Here is an 18,028-nt window from a genome sequence, read left to right as displayed (position 1 = left end):
ATACCCCAAGTTGCCTAGGGGCGGTCCCGCACGGTGCTCTATTTGGGACCAACACCATCAGCACTGCCCCCCTGTATGTCGAAATTCTCAGGTTCATGACGCCCTATGCCAATTAATTGTTAGGTTCAAGTATTATTATGGCAAATGTTAAAACCAATGTTGGGCCTTGCTGGAAGAGTTTTACTCAAAGCGAACTGTCAAGAGGGGCCCATAAATTCTCATCGTGTTAGGGATGCAAAATCAAGGAACATAACACCGGTATGATGGAAACTAGGGCGACAAGAGTGGAAAAAAACACCAGGCATAAGGCCGAGCCTTCCAGCCTTTACCAAGTATATAGATGCATTAATTAAATAAGAGATATTGTTATATCCCATGATATCCATGTCCCAACATGGAACAACCTGCAACTAGCAACGCTATAAGAGGGGCTGAGCAAATCAGTAACATAGCCAAACAACGGTCTGCTAGGAAGGGTAAAAAGGTTAGAGGCTATCATGGCAATTTGGGAGGCTTGATAAACAAGTGGTAGGTAGCGTGACATAGCGATAGCATCGAGACAACTAGCGTAGCAAACATAGTAGTGAGATCCAAGGTGACGGTCATCTTGCCTGAAATCCCGCTAGGGAGAAGAACGAGTCCATGAAGAAGACGATCCCACTTAGTCGAACGAATCCTCACAATCGCAACGAAACAGGAACTATCGAGAAGGAGCACAACCGAAAAGAAGCAAACAACACGGTAAACAGACAACACACAAACATAGCATGATGCTCATCCAAGTATGATGCATGTCCGGTTTAATGAGGCATGGCATGGCAAAGTGCAACAAACAATACTAGAAGTTAAGTGCAACTCAATATGCAATGAGTTGCATATTGACGAAACATCACAACAATTATTTAATTCTCTATCATTTAAGCTACTCATCCATATTATGTTGGTTAACATGGCAAGAGGTGAAGCATAATAAAGCTACACTATCTAAGCAATTTAAATGGGGCCGAAAACAACAAATCCGGAAAATCCCCATGTGCATATTTTGAATTTGGTACTGTTAAGCCCTAAAACATATTTTAGAGTTGTTAAACATGCAAAGTAAGTGCATCATGCTAATCTATGCATTTTTCTAGACAAGTTACATATGTAGTTTATTAAATTTGGAGCTACGGCTATTAAGTTATGAAATAAACCATTTTAACGTGGCATTTATGAAAATTAATGCAAACATGAAATTTAAATATTTTTAACAGGGATGAAAGTTGCATATTGTGAAAGTACATGAAATCTAAGCATTTTACATATATGACATGTTTTTATTTGGATGCATGGATATTTAGTTATTAATAATATAAAAGAGTGGCATTTATGTAAATATGCAATGCACTTGAAAAATACTAAAAACTAGAGAAGGAAAAAAACATACCTGTGCTGAATTGCAACATAGTGCAGCGGCTCAGGAGGAGATTTGGCCCAGCGGTGACAGTGTGCATAAGAAATGGGAAACAGGGCAAAAAGCTGGGGCGCCTGGGACTCGAACCCAGCACCTCAGAGCATCTCTAGTGGATCATCTATATGGACGTGTATAGTAAATATACACGATGCGAGCTAAAAAACAGCTCCCAGCGACTCGTGTAAAAGGGCGTGTAAACATCCACGCCCAGGCCACGACGATACGAGGCGTGGAAATATACACGAGCAAGCCACGCTCGTGAGCTCGCGAAAAGGAGACCGCTGCTTCGTCCCGCGCCTGCCCGGAGGAAGGATTGAAGGAGCTCGCCCCCAGGTCACCGTCGCATTTCTTCTCCGGTCATCACCCAAGGTAACAATTTCTTCCTCTCTGGCCTTGCTCACGAGTGGGAGGGCGGGGACGGGGGGCCTCACGCCCTGCAGCTAGATCTGGTGGCGGCGGGAGGTCGGCCGCGTGGGGTGGCTGTGCGGGCGGCGGGCCGGCGGCGCTAGCTGCGGGCGGCGTGGTGCGAGATGCGGGCGGCGGGGTGCGGGATGCGGGCGGCACTGTGCGGGCGGCGGGGTGCGGGATGCGGGCGGCGGAGTGCGGGGTGCGGGCGGCGCTAGCTGTGGCCTGGGAAGAGGTAGGAGGTCGACGGGCGGGCTGGGGAGGCCGGCTGCCTGCAGCCTTGGGAGAGCAGTGAGGTCGACGGGCAGGGGAGAGGCAGCGTCAGTATCGAAGCAGTGAGGCCGAGTGGGTGGGGAAAAGCAGGAAATTGCAATGCTTTCTCCATCTGGTGTTGATATTTGGTATTTGTCTACTGCAAATTGTTGCTTGGCCATGTCAATTTGATGTCAGATTGTGGTCTAAAATAGCTGTGCATTGTTTGCTTGCAGATGGATTGTGACCAAAGCTTCTTGGACACCATTAGTTTTGGTTACACACAAACACAACCAGATAGTCCAATTGGAGAGCAGGCAACTCCATCAACTCAGCATCGTTCTGCAATAACAGAGAAAGGAAAATCCAACAAAGGAAAAAATTGGTCTAGTGATGAGGACAAGGTTCTCATAGCAGCATGGGCAAATACAAGTTTGGATATTGTTGGGACAGATGAAAATCGAGATGCTTATTGGGATAGAATTTCAGAGTACTACAACACACACAAGGAATCATCATGGCCGGAGCGTAATGCTAATGCAATCAATTGCCGTTACACAACGATTAACAGAGAGACCTCTAAATTTTGTGGTTGCCTTCAGCATATTTTAAATAGGCAAGAAAGTGGAAGGACTATAGAAGAAAAGGTATGCGCCTTTCTTGTAATTCTATATGTGATGTGCAATATTCTATATGTGTTGTGCTTATTTTAACAACATATTTATATGTGCAGACAAACGATGCACACATCTTGTTCAAGGAAATGGATCTTAAAAAAAGAAGCCTTTCACACTGATGCATTGCTATGTCACTACAGGAATCAGCTATTTTGCCGTCTGCCACGGCGGACGGCAAAGGCATGAACGGCGGACGACAAAGGCCTTTGCCGTCAGCCGCGGACGGCAAAAGGCTCCGACAAAGTAGGCTACGGTAAACAGCTACTTTGCCGCCTGCTTCCCGGCGGCTGACGGCAAAGGCCCTTTGCCGTCTGCGGCGGACGGCAAAGAGAGCGGACGGCAATAATTGCGTTGTCAGTCCGTTAAGTGGCTAACGGCAGGCCTTTGCCGTCCGCCGCTGACGGCAAAATTTCTAGTGTCTTTGCCGTCCGCCGTATGATGTCATCTACACGTCACTGCATGGCAGGTTCTTTGCCGTCTGCCACTGATGGCAAAGTCTTTGCCGTCTACCACTGTAGGCAAACTGACCAAATGGGTCAGCTCCCAGGAAGCACAGCTGGATGCCACGTGTCCTCTTTGCCGTCCGCGGCAGACGGCAAAGAGCCCGTTGCCGTCGGTGGCCGACGGCAAAGAGCCTGCATATTGGGTCTTTTATCTGTTTTTTATTAAATCCAACAATTTTCATCACAAATATATATGACATATATAGATATATTTCAAAAGGCCATTACAGAGCAAACATATAAGATATCCAACACATAACTTCATCATCCAACCATATATATTACATGCATAGTTCCATCATACATAACAAGTTCAACATATATAGAGGCATCCAACCATATATATTACAATAGTTTCATCCAACGATACATGCATAGTTCAACGATACAAAAGAAACAGAGAAAGGGATAAGGAGCACTCCATCTATGCAAGCTTTCGTCAAGTGAATGAAATCTGCAAAATGAAAAATAAGAAAGTTATAACAGGAAGAGTAGAACAAGAAGAAGAGTAGAACAAGAAGAAGACTAGAACAAGAAGAGTAGAACAAGAAGAAGACTAGAACAAGAAGAGTATGTCATTTATGAGCTAACTTACGTGAAATGGATCATATATGAGCTAACTAAGTTGAAATGGGTCGTTTATGAGCTAGCTAAGGTGAAATGGATCATTTATGAGCTAACTTAGTTGAAATGGGTCGTTTATGAGCTAACTAAGGTGAAATGGATCGTTTTTGAGGTAACTAAGGTGAAATGGATCGTTTTTCAGCTAACTTAGGTGAAATGGATCATTTATGAGCTAACTTAGTTGAAATGGATCGTTTTTGAGCTAACTTAGGTGAAATGGATCATTTATGAGCTAATTTAGTTGAAATGGATCTTTTTGAGCTAACTTAGGTGAAATGGATCATTTAAGAGCTAATTTAGGTGAAATGGATCATTTTTTAGCTAACTTGGTGAAATGGATCGTTTATGAGCTAAATTAGTTGAAATGGATCGTTTATGAGATAACCTAGGTAAGATGGGTCATTTTGGAGTTAACCTAGGTGAAATGGGTCATTTTAAAGCTAACGTAGGTAAAATGGATCATTTAGGAGCTAATCTAGGTAAAATGGGTCATTTTTGAGCTAACTTGGATGAACTGGATCATTTATAAGCTAACCTAGGTAAAATGGGTCATTTTAGAGGTAACTTAGGTAAAATGGATCGTCTATGAGCTAACTAAGCTAATTATGCAATTTTTGACATAAGTAAGCTAAGTACAGATCGTTTTAGAGCTAACTTAGGTAAAATGGATGGTTTTGGAGGTCAGTAAGCTTATTAAGTCATTTTGGAGGAGAAGAAGCTAAGTCTAGGTCATTATGGTAAGCATTGGAGGAAATAAAGCTAAGTCTAGGTCTTTATGCATGTGTTAAGCAAAACACTAGATAAACTTACCAAGATCCAGGAGGTGTAGGAGCGGGGTGGCTCGTGTCGGTAGCTGGAGAAGGATCGTGCGATGCTTGTCTGGAGTTACGCTGCACCAAAGATCATTTCCAATGTCTTGTTAGCATGATGACACTCAAATGTTAAGACTAGCAAGTAATGTCCATTCAATAAAACTCACCGTGGTCCCAGGCTTCTTGCAATTCACTGGCATCGGCGGAGCGGTCTGACCTGTCTTCTCGCACACAGACTGCACATTTGGTTTTGACGACTCAGTCATACTAGTTAGTAATGAGACAAACACTACATGAATGTTTTGGCTAATCTGCAGAAGAAACTTTACCACAAGGAGCTCGTACATGGCCCTTGCCTGCATGTCATTCCGTGCCCTCTCCTCCTCCATCATCTTTGTCGTCCTCTCCTCCAACTCCCGCTGCCTCTCCGCCGCCTCCGCCAGAAGTTTCTCCGTTCTATCTCTCTCACTCTGTATAGCAGCCTGCAACACCACTCACATGACCATTTGTAATCATTGATGGAAGCGCACACAATGTAATGGAGAAAGATAACTGAGTACGTATCACTAACCTTGATGGCGAGTTGCACTGGCCGTTCACGAGGCCTTATCTCAGGAGCGAAGCTCGACTGGCGCGCCTTGATCTCCGGGAGAGTGCTAGGACAACGGATAAGTCCATCTCCAATGGCTATGGAGCCATGGGACCTCCCGCCACCAGATATCATCACCAGCTCTGGATCAATGGGACCCTGGCTCGGGTTAAAGTCCTCCCCTTTCCTCGCCTTCCCCTCATCTCTATATCTCACGAGCTTGTTGTGGGAGGAGATGTTGGTGAAGTTGTTTGCATCATCGAGGTCAGACTGAGAGAAAGCCTTGACTTTCTTGAAAGAGGCAGTGTGGGCCATGGCATACAGGTCGTACACCTCTGGCACCTTATCCGCCTTATTGTAGCGTGCCTGAAAGAGAGAAACAATGAAAATTAGCAATTAAAGGGCTCAAGCTAGCATGATGAATGAATTGCATGAATCATGAAGCAAACCACATACCCAGTTGCGCCCGAACTGATATAAGTTGGAGCTGCCTTGATGGTGTGGCACACCTTCCATTTGGGCACGTTTGTCCTTGGCCTCGTTGTGGAGGGCTAGCCATTGTTTTGAGCACCACTCATCGACCAACACCTCCCAACAATCCATCCGATCCGCACACCATCTCGGAGGCGCCTAAGTTAGCAAATAGAAACTTGAGCGCTACGGCTAAGAATTACTAAATGAAGGAACTTAAGTAGAGAAGGCCTTAAGAATTACCTTCATGTACTGCTCCTTACTCAGGAACTTATCGCGGCACGCCGGCTTGGTCTTCTTGATACCACGCAAGGCGTAGTAGTCTCGAACAGCCTGCACCCGAGCCTCGTGTCGTAAGTTCTGGAGTAGGCGCTTGCAGACGTTCTCGATAACATGTGCCGCGTCCTCCTCGTATCCCTCCTCACACCTGTAGAATGTCTGCAATCAAATGAGACAATATTGATTAGTACAATTAATAACTAGCTAGTTGAAGATTTTTAAATGTGTAAAGGAGAAATTACCCAGAACTTTCTGATCACCATGTCTGCCCTCGTGTCGCACACGACACCGTCGATAATCTCATCCGGCGGGGCCGGGGCAGCCACGTAGTGCTCCCAGCTCAATCCAAGCTCTGGAAGCCGACCCTCACCAGGCAATGTGACAAACCCCGGGAAGTTTTGCCGGCAAAGAACTCCAAGGACGGAGTTGGGCCGGCGGACACTATGATGGTGGTCCCAACCCCTGCAGCATGACAAGGCCAACGCATTAGTTATTTGAAGAAACGTGAATGCAGAAGGTAAAAAAATATTAAATGCACTTACGTACCTCTCCCCATCAGGGAAAATCAACCACCTCTACTCGCGGGTCGCTGGCACGGACAAGAGCCGTGTAGCACCACGCTGGTAGATGGTGCCCCCCCTCCTCCTCAAGATCAGTCGGCTCCCCGCCATCATCAGCATGGCCACTCGGCTCCTCGGGCTGATCCGGTCAGGTACCCCATCCGGACGTGTGCTCCTCCCGGGTCTCGTGGGCCGAACTCTCGTGGGCCGAAGGCCAGTCAACCCGAGGCTCGTGGGCCCAAGACCCGTGGACCGGAGGCTCATGGACCGGAGTCCGTGTAGCCTCCTCCTCGGACGAGTCCACCCTAGCAGTCACGTGCTCGGGTGAAACAGCTGGGGGTGGCGGCGAGGAAGGCGCCGTAGCAGTCACCCTTCCTCCTCTCCCACGACCACGTGCCCCACCTCCTCTCTTCCTACCTCGTCCCCTGCTGGGCACCGCGGTCGACGAAGAAGGGCCCGGCGGTGTGGCCATACTGTCCAGCAACGCTCGGCGGAGAGGTGCGTCTGGAATGGAAGACCTCAGACCACGCGCCGACGAAGAAGGGGCCTTGGCGCGCTCCCGACCAGCGCCCACCATCTTTCAACACCTGCCATGACAAACAGTAAACGAAATTAGTACAACATAAAAAAAGACCGACATGAATAATAATATGTGTATCACTTAAGTGTATCATCATCAAGTACAACATAAAAAAATTTAATACCTGACACTACTAATAATCTCGATCAGTATCATCAATAAATGCATAATCATCATCATCATCACTATAATCAATGACGGGCTCATAGGGTTCATTGGCATCAACATGTGCAAGGCCACCTTGACGTAATCGGTCAAGCATTGACAGGTCATCCGCAGCAGTAACCTCTTCTTGTTCCGGCTCTTCTTGTTCCTGCTCTGGGGTGATGTCGGATTCATTGTCGCTGTCTACTTCAATGTTTTGGGGTGAAGTATAGCGGTTCTTGAAACGCTTTTTGGAAAGACCTGTCTCTTGGAAGAATTCTCCTTCATATGTGTCTGGGTTAATGTGAGGTTCATAATCCTCTTCCTTTGGGGGAGAAAGTCTAGCACGTGGCGGCACTTCATAAACGACATCCCAACCTTTCAGATTTGGATTAGTTTGGCAGGCCCATGGTAGATAGAATACTTGGGTCGCCTGTTGAGCCATAATATAGACATCAGGAACATCTAAATGAGTGCTTTGGTTGATTTCAACTAGCCCTATATGTTCATGATTCCTTCTAGTCTCCTTCGGATGAAACCAATAACATTTGAAGACTACGACATTCGGTGGGTTTTCACCATAGAACAGAAGTTCATAAATTGCTTCAACTCTCCCATAATACTCGGTACCTCCTTCGCCGATAGCAGATACACAACAATTTGTAGACTTTCGGTCGGCCATAGATAGCTCTTTGCCATAGGTACGAAAGCGATACCCGTTGATGTCGTACTTGTCAAATGAACGGACCTTATAGTCAAAACCATTAGCGACTTGTCTCAATTCGGCGTCCATAGACTCTGAATTAGCCTACAAGTTTAATATGAAAGGATTGTTGCATTATGCACAAATTAGCGAATGAAATGAAATTGTCTAATAGAAATTACCGTTTCTTTGAACCAAGAGATGAAACTGGGATAGCCACCTCCTTGCTTTGCGAGAAGCTCATACTCTTCGACGGAATCCTTTTGGATCTCCGCTCCATACGAGAATATGGCGACGTATCGACTGTATGACATATCCAGGAATAAGAGTAGTTAAAAGGAAATAGAAGTTGCGAAACAATGTACCGAGAACTTACTCGATGTACGGCCGCACTTGTATCAGGTTGTTGAAGATATACAACGAAATGGTCCGCCATTCTTCGTTATCCAAAGATATTGGATGTGAAACGCTAGCTGGTGCGAGATTCCCTTTGAATAGGCTGAGGTTGGATCCACCCTTTTTAGGCTCGTCAGCATTGTACCGAGGCTTCGGATTATGCAAATGACGATTTTTGGCTTCGTAGTGCGCTGTTACGAAGTTTGCCGCCTCCTCTGTGATGAATGCCTCAGCCATCGATGCTTCAATTCTACGTTTATTTTTACATTTTTCTCAAAGCATCTTCTGCATCCTCTCAGTTGGGTAGCACCAACGATTTTGCATGGGCCCCCCAATCTTGCCTCGGCCGGGAGATGCAAAATCAAATGCTGCATTGGATTAAAGAAGCCCGGTGGAAAGATCTTCTCTAACTTGCAGATCAACTCCGGCGCCAACTCTTCCATTTCTTCTAGCACGCCAGGCGATAGTTCTTTCGCACAAAGAACACGAAAGAAATAGCTGAGTTCTGCCAGTACTAGCCATTCATCCTCAGGGATGAAGCCACGCAACATCACTGGCATTACCCGCTCAATCCATATGTGCCAATCATGACTCTTGAGACCAAATATCTTCAGTTTATCAAGATTCGCTCCCCTCTTTAGATTCGCTGCATACCCATCGAGGAACATCAACTGCTGTTGCACCCACAAGAGAATTTCCCTCATAGCTGGCCTTCCAAGATTGAACCATGCCTTTGGCTTCGTCCAGTTCTGCTTTCCTTTCGGTTCTTTCATGTTTTGTAATGGCCTATCACATAGCGCCTCCAGATCGACTCTAGCCTTAGTATTATCCTTTGACTTCCCATCTATGCCGAACAATGTACCAAAAAGTGCCTCGGCGATATTCTTCTCAGTGTGCATCACGTCGATGTTGTGTGGGCAAAGGAGGTCTTTGAAGTAAGGCAGATCCCATAAGCATCTTTTGTGAGTCCACGCGTGCTTAGTATTATACCCCTTGGAGTACCCTGGACGTTGTGGATCTGGCTCGAGAGCGTTTAACTGATCTAGGGTCTGTTGGCCTGTCAATGCAGGTGGTGCAGAGTTTTTGACAACTCTACCCCTGATGAAGTTCTTCTTGTCTTTCCTGAACCTATGGCGAGGATCCAGGAACTGTCTATGCATGTCGAAGCAAGAAAACTTGCGACCGGCTTGAAGCCAACGAAACTCAAGAGCTCCCTTGCATGTGGGGCACGGGAACCTTCCATGCACACACCAGCCAACGAATAGCGCATACGCCGGCAAGTCATGCGTCGAGTACATGTACCAGACACGCATTATGAAGTTCCGTTTGCTAAAGGCGTCGTATGTCTTGAACCCATTATCCCAGGCTTCTTGCAATTCGTCCTTAAGCGGCTGCATGTACACATTCATATTTTTGCCCGGATAGTTGGGTCCTGGAATTATCAACGTCAGGAAAATGTTCTTTCTTTGCATAATCTGTCCGGGGGGGGGGAGATTGAGTGGAAAGACAAATACGGGCCAACAACTGTATTGGGCTGCTGTCATACCAAACACACTGAACCCATCCGTGCTGATGCCGACTCGAGGATGCCTCGGATCTGCCGCTTTGTCAGCATGTAATTCATCAAACTTTTTCCACGCAACACCATCCGATGTGTGTACCATCATCAGATTCCCATCTGCATCTAGTTCGGTTCTTTTGCCTGTTTTGTGCCATGTCATCTGTCTGGCCGTCTCTTCGACAATGAAAAGACGTTGAAGTCTTGGTACGATTGGCATATACCGAAGAACACTAACGGGGATTTTGGTCTGTGTCTTCTCACCCATACCGTTGTCTACCACAATATACCTGGAAGACTTGCAAATGGGACAATAGTTCAAGTCCGCATAGTCAAGCCTAAATAAGGCACATCCTTTCTCACAGGCATGTATCTTCTCATAGGGCATCTTCAGTGCACGGAGGATTTTGTCCGACTGGTACAGGTTTGCAGGCATTACATGGCCTTTGGGTAGAAAGCGTCCAAATACTGTCATAATTGCGTCATAGCATTCTCTGCCCAAGTTAAACTGAGCCTTCAGAGCCATTACTTGTGAGATGGCATCCAACTAACAAAGCTCAGCGTGCTCGTGGAGCGGACGTTTTGAAGACTCCAACATTTCATTGAAGGCCTTTGCAGATTCCTCCATCTCCTCGTCCGAATCCCGAGCATCATCATAGTCTTGCACCATGTTTCCCATCCCGGTACCATGCTCGTCGGTGCAACGACGATCCACCTCAGCTCGGTCACATTGGGCAGACTCACCATGAAATGTCCACACCGTATAATTAGGCGTAAAACCACTCTTCTGCAGGTGTTTGCCCATTTCAGCCTCTGTCCTCTTTTCCCAATTGCCGCACCGGAAACAGGGGCACCAGGTTTTCCTCTGGCCATTTGCAAATGCGGCTTGCACAAACCCCTTGGTTTTTGTGAACCATTCAGCGCTCCATTTGTTCTGACCAGTGTGACCGGTATACATCCACGCACGATCACTCATCTTGACTTTCAGAGCTACTGGACACACAACAATTATATATGTAATTCACCATGTATATATTCATCAGTTGATCTACTTTGTCAATTTTATTACGTCCATGCAACCTACACTCTAATAGGTAATGATAGGTCCTAATCCCACCCGTGTATGTGTAGATTGGTTCATTTCCCATGCTATGCTCCGGATCCGACGCAAAATTTTCGGCAGCACCTCCCCGCTGTTCTCCTGATTACACGTCTCTGCAATAAACAGAGAGGATGTGTACCCGGAGAACAACAGGGGAGGCACTGACGAAATTTATGCGTCGGATCCGGAGCAAAGCCACTATTTGCAAGAGCAAATACTTGCTAAACCATGGGAAATGCGACACTCAACATGAACCCAAATCACTTACACAAACTCGGCTCGATGTCGACGAATGGATATATAACCGCACCGAACATCTTCACGATGCAATAGAGAACTATAATACTCATAAAACACAGACTAGCGCTACCAATGTACCAAGCAAAGCACCACATACTCGGGCTGTCCATGGATAGCGTTGGAAACTCGAAAGAATCAAGGTTATAAATATGCAAATGCATGCATATTTATAACTATGACGCTTTCGAACGGGAGACACATATTGGTTACGCATACTGATGATTCAAGACACATATATAGCTAGCTATCAAGTTTCATCGGAATAGATCAAATAATTAATGGGGGAGGAGGACATGTCATTTGTGCTCACCCACGAACGAAGGGGCAGAGCTCGTCAAACGCACGGCGAGGTCGTCGAACACCAAACCTCGCAGCGATGAAACAACTGCACATTTAAAACTACCCGATCAACACAATTATATATGATGTTTTTCATAACAAAATCGAAAAATATATGACCTAACTAATAATTCACAAATATATGACCCCGTCGGCCTCTGGAAGGCCAAAGAACACCTTTTCGGGAGTGTGTGGGGGTCGGGTCCGTGTCGTCGGGTGCCGTGTCGGTCGGTGCTGTTTTCGGGGCGTCGGGTTTTTCACTTTTTTTTTTCCAACCATGTCATGTTCGGGAGTGCCGTTCGTGTCGGGTGTTGTGATTTCGTCAGAGTGTGGATCTGGTCGGAGTCAGGTGTCGTGTCACTTGGGGTCGGGTGTCGGGGGCGGCGGGGTCGGGGGCCCGATAACAGAGAACCGCGCCGACGGAAGGTTCACACCCCCAAGCGTAAAGTGAACCAGAGCGTACAAACCGTTCACCACACACCCTTCACCGCCAACAGGCACGCCTAGGGTGGACCAATCGTAGCTAAACTATGTATCCATCAAAAACGAGACATAAACCATAAATGTGAAGAATATCTTCTCTCCTCAACTGCCTGTCTCGGCGGGTCGGGCTCGGTTGTCGGTGTCACACTTCAAACACCCTCACACACCCCCGGTCTCGGGCGGGCTATAGCTTCAATCTGTTAGGTCCGAAAACCTTAACGGGTAAACTCTCGGGGTTGTCGGGGTCGGGGTGCCGGGTCGGGTTCTTTTTCCTTTTCTTCTTCTTCCTCTTCTTCCTTTTCTTCCTTTCTTCCTTTTTCCTTCTTCTTCTTCTTCTTCCTCCTTTCCTTTTTCCTCTTCTTCTTCTCCTCCTCTCCTGTTTTTTTCTTCTTCTTCTTCCTCTTCTTCTTTTTTCTTCTCCTCCTTCTTCTTCTTCTCCTCCTCTCCTGTTTTTTTCTTCTTCTTCTTCTTCCTCTTCTTTTTCTTCTCCTCCTCCTCTTCTTCTTCCTTCCTTTCCTTTTTCCTCTTCTTCTTCTCCTCCTCTCCTGTTTTTTTCTTCTTCTTCTTTTTCTTTCCTAAAACTGAACTAAACCTAAAACTAAACCTAAATCTAATCTAAACATAAACCTAAAACTAAAAAAACAGAAAAAAGGAAAAAACTAAATCTAAACCTAAAACTAAACTAAGACTACTAAACCTAACCTAAAACTAAAACTAAACTAAATCTAAACTAAACATAAACCTAAAACTAAAAAAACAGAAAAAAGAAAAACAGAGGAAGAGGTAGAGCTCACCTGGGCCGGTGGAGGAGGTGGCCGGTGGAGGAGGGGGGCGGGGCGGCCTGGGGCGGCGCCGGGAAGGGGGGCGGGGCGGGGCCGGGCGCGGCGGGGCGGGGGGGGGGGCGGGGCGGGTGGCGACGAGGCGGGGGGCCGGTGGAGGGCGGGGCGGCGGCGCCGGGCCCGGGGCGGTGGGGCGCGGGGGGGCCGGGGGCGCGGCGGCGGCGAGTGGTGGTGGCGGCGGCGCGCGTATGGGAGCAGGGGAAAGAAACAGAGCGAGAGGGCGCGGGGTGGGGGGCGCGCCATTAGATATGTTAAATCTTTGCCGTCCGCCCCCCTTTGCCGTCCGCTTATTTGCTCTTTGCCGTCTGCTAGCAGACGGCAAAGAGGGGGGGCCGTTAAGTTTTTTTTAAGAAGCTCGTCAGTGGGGCCCCTTCCTCTTTGCCGTCTGCTAGCCGACGACAAAGACCTTTGCCATCAGCCAGTTCTTTGCCGTCTGCTTTCAGGTAGCTGATGACAAAGAGCTTCTTTGCCGTCTGCTAGCAGACGGCAAAGAGCTGGCAGATGGCAAAGTAGCTGATTCCAGTAGTGTGTAGAGTTTTCGAAGTATCCAAAGTGGCAGACAAGAGAAGTTGGAACTTCTCTTAAGAAACAAAAGAAGACCATTGATGCAAGTCCGGGCACAGCCACCAATGATCCGGCTGATGCATCCTCGGTACGTATTGATGCTACCTCGATATGCACTGATGCTCTTGAACATGAGAAAAGACCTGATGGTGTGAAGAAGGATAAGAGAGGTAAAGCTGACGATAGTGCTTGCAAGCTGTCATTAGAAACTGTGTGGGCAGCAAAGCTAGAGAAGGATGAGATCAAAGAGGCGGCAAGAAATGCTCGCTACGCACAGCAATTGGAATTGCGAAAAGAGGAAATTGGACTAAAAAAGAATGAAGATGCACGAAATGAGAGGGAGGATGCACGGAGATAGTTTGAATTAGATGAGAGGATCATGCTCATCGACACTAGTGGTATGACTAATGTGCAAAAGCAGTTCTACCGAGATAAGCAGAAGGAGATCCTTGCTCGCGGCCTAGGGTAATGTGAGCTATATGTTGTAGTTGTAAGAACTATTTACTGCTTTCTGCTAGTTGAGGACATGGATTACATCACTCATTGCATAAATATTGTTTTGATAGCTGCATTACAAAGACATGGATTACATCACTCATTGCATAAATTAAAACTAGATGAAAAGAAATGGATTACAAACTTATAGCTAGGATATCACTCGTTTCCAAACTTCTGCCACACATGGTCAATTAGATCAAGTTTAAGCTGATCATGTTCATCGAAATTTCTAATCCGGTGAGTCATCTGAATAAAAGAGCTCAGTTCGTCCGCATGAGTACGAGAGACTGTGACTCTTTCTCCCATTGCCTCAAAAGTGCAGCTTTGCCGACCAGTTTGTCGCTCCTCTTCAACTATCATATTGTGCATTATGACACAAGCTTTCATGACATCAGTGATTTCTTTACGTTTCCATCCTTTAGTAGGTCCATGAACAATGGCAAAACGGGATTGCAGAACTCCAAAGGCTCGTTCCACATCTTTTCTAGCCCCCTCTTGCTTCTTGGCAAAAGTTTTATGCTTTCTGCTAGTTGGAGCTGGTATGCTCTTCACAAATGTTGCCCATCGTGGATAGATACCATCTGCAAGGTAATACCCCATTGTGTACTGATGTCCATTGATGCTATAATTCACTGGAGGAGTTTGGCCTTCGGCTAGCTTTGTAAAAATAGGAGAACGTTGAAGAACATTTATATCATTCAGAGACCCTGGTAAACCAAAATAAGCATGCCAAATCCAAAGATCTTGTGAAGCAACTGCTTCCAAGATCATAGTGGGCTCGCTCACATGGCCTTTAAACATGCCATGCCATTTTTTGGGGCAATTTTTCCACCCCCAATGCATGCAATCTATGCTCCCTAACATACCGGGAAATCCTCTTTCCTCCCCTATTGCAAGTAACCTAGCAATGTCTTCTTCATTTGGAGATCTCAGGTACTTTTCCCCAAAAACTTCACAAACTTTGATCACAAATTTCTTGCAAGACTCTAAATTAGTAGACTCAGCGGACCGGATGTACTCATCAACACCATCAGCTGCTATTCCATATGTTAGCATAGGCATTGCCGCGGTCATCTTTTGCAAAGGATGTAACCCAAGAGCTCAAGAAGCACTTCTTTTTTGCGTAAAAAACCCATCATAGTCATGCTCAAGTATACCATCAGCTATGCGGTTGAACAAAGTACGCGACATCCTAAATCTGTGCATAAAAAGTAAATGAGACAGGGAAATGAAAAAAAGGACCAAAGCAGAGAAGTGTACTAATTACGAACCTTCGTCGAAACAAATGTCCGGGAAAGCAAGGAACCTCTTTGAAGTAGTCGTCCCACAGAAGAAGAAATCCGGCATCTCTTCCTCGATCGATTGACTGACGTCCATGCTTGGAACCACCATGGCGTCGAGCGTTCTTTCTCTCTTCCTCCTCGCGCTCGGCGAATGCTGCAAGTATGAGTTCATCGTCGCCAGATGAAGATGACGGAGAACTCATGTCCCAAGTGGATGTGTTCATTGTGTTGCGTGAGAAACGATAGAGAAATCTAGGTGAGAAGAGAAGTCACAGGTAGAAGTGTGCTGGAAGAGAGGTGGTAGGGGTGGCTTATATAGATCGGAAATATGGCCGTTGAAAATATACCCGTTGGAATATACACGTCCTAATTTACACGTTACACTGAAAAACTGGAACGTGTATAATTTAGCAAGGTATATATGGACGTGTATATGGAGATATACACGTCCAAATTTACACCATCCACTAGAGATGCTCTCATGATGTTGGTTCGCTAGGATGACTAGTAGAGCTGTCTGGGTGCTAGTGTTTAGCGTGAGGCTCGTCTGTAGATCAATCAGAGCCAAGAGTTGTTCCACTGGAGAGACAAAGATTGCAGAAAAGAATGCAGTTACGGGGATTTGATCCCTTGTCTCCCGGGTGAAGGGAGGCAAAGCTAGCCATTGGGCTAGTTGCCTAGCTTCGAATGAGGAAGGGAACATATGCCATAAGAAGGTAACAGCAGCGCAGCGCATGGATCACCATGGCCACGAAGAGGAGCTTGAAGCCGACATGCTGGAGCATGCCAGCGACTCCAGGCAATGCAGAGCACCAGCGGGGTCGCGGAAACTGGCGAGGGAAGCGGTGGTGGGACGCGCGTATGTGTAGGAGACCCATGGGTGTGAGGAGCTCGAGCACCTCATCCAGTGAGGTGCGGCGTAGGTACTAGGAGGGCATGGCGTGGCCTACAGGCGATCTGCGGTGCTACGACGCGTGTGTGTGCGGACAGGAGCTGTGGGTGACGAGGTGTGCAGCAAAGGTGCTATGCATCAAGGGTACTGCGACTACGGCGAGCATGACCTAGGATGTGACGGGAAACGACGGGCATGCATGGAAAAATTTGAGACGGAAAAGGGCTGGGACAAGCGGTGGCTCACCATGGGTTGGATGGTGTAGTCAATCGTGCTCGGGGACGAACGGAGGCAAGGAGGGAAGGCACTGACCAGCACTGTCCCTGAATTAGCAAGAAGCAGGGGAGAAAGAAAACGACGGGAGGTAGCCGGACTTGGCGATCCTTGGGCGTGGCTCGATGTTAGAATGGATCCAGGGCAGCGTGGCTGTGTTCGGGGACGCAGAAGGGAGGCCGGTGAAGGAAGCCGGCGACGAGCTCGTGGCCGCAGCGACCATGGCTCCTCAAGGCGCGGAAGCAGGTGCGTGGGTGCCCGCTTACCTTTAGCGGCGGCGCAGAGGGGAAAGGAGGGAGGAGGAGGAATCCTAGGGTGATGGCTGTGGGATTTATAGGAGGGAACGCGGCTCGGCTGGCTGCCTCGGTGGCCATGTGCCTCACTCGGCTGTGCGAGTTACTGTGAGAGGGGGTGCTGCCAAGGTGGGGGAAAAAGGAGAGGAGGGAGAAGATGACAAGCGGGGCCGGTCCGGTGGATGTGTGGGATTTACCAGGGGAGAGAGAGCGAGAGGTCCAGGTGGGCTGGGCTTGAACGGGAGGAGGAGGCCCAGGTACATTGCTGGGAGGCCCCTTCCCTTTTCTTTCGTTTCTGAAAATTTGAATTCCAAGTTCAGAAAAGGAAAAGGCCAGGGGTTTAGGTGATGAATTAAGAATAATCAAGAATAAATTTGGAACCCTGGATTTATGTAGGATTTGAATAAAGTGCTCTAGAATTTTTGGAAGGTAGAAAAATAATTAGAGTTTGAATTATTCTCAAACTTCAATCATTTTTGAACTTGAGCAAAAAAACTTCAAATGGGATGAAATCTGACAGAGAGGGTGTAGGCAAGAGGCAAGATTTATAGGGAAAGAATGAACATTAAAGGAGACGGGAGAAATGTCACTTGCAAAATAAAAGAAAGGAGAAGGAAGGGAGAGGTGATGATGCATGTGCATGGTCTGAGAGAGAGATGACAAGGAATGATGCTCACACATATGAAAGTAACATGTAACATAAGGATGAGTGCAATGCACATGATGCTCATGGCAACACCATGAATGACCAAAAGCAATATGACAAGAGGTAGGCATGGCAAAACAAACAAGGATGGCATAATGCAATATAATAAAAGATGAACACGATGCAAGAAGCAAAATATGACAAGGCAATCAACATGGTCATGGCATAAAATATAGGAATGAAATATGCAAGACAATTATGATAATGCAAAAAACATAATAAACACACGACAAAAACTAAAATAAAGGAAGGCAACTGGAGCATTGATCTAGGGGCGTCACAACACTCCCCCACTAACAAGAGATCTCGTCCCGAGATCTTAGGAACGCGACAGAAGAGGAATAGAAAAACAAGGTTGCTTCTTGGACAAATGAGTGAAAGAAAAGAACCTTGAGAGGCTAAGACATTCTAAGGAAAGAATACAACAGAGATGAGGGATGTAGAAAACAC

General features: G+C 46.9%; 1 pseudogene; it reads left to right on the top strand.

The window, feature by feature from the left end:
* The window catches only part of LOC125535918, a 38,649-nt pseudogene extending 24,472 nt beyond the window's left edge, over positions 1-14,177 (top strand).
* The last annotated feature ends 3,851 nt before the right edge of the window (positions 14,178-18,028 follow it).

The sequence above is a fragment of the Triticum urartu genome, chromosome 2 (genome assembly GCF_003073215.2).
Source record: "Triticum urartu cultivar G1812 chromosome 2, Tu2.1, whole genome shotgun sequence".
Taxonomy (NCBI): domain Eukaryota; kingdom Viridiplantae; phylum Streptophyta; class Magnoliopsida; order Poales; family Poaceae; genus Triticum; species Triticum urartu.
This window is presented reverse-complemented; position numbering and strand designations above follow the sequence as displayed.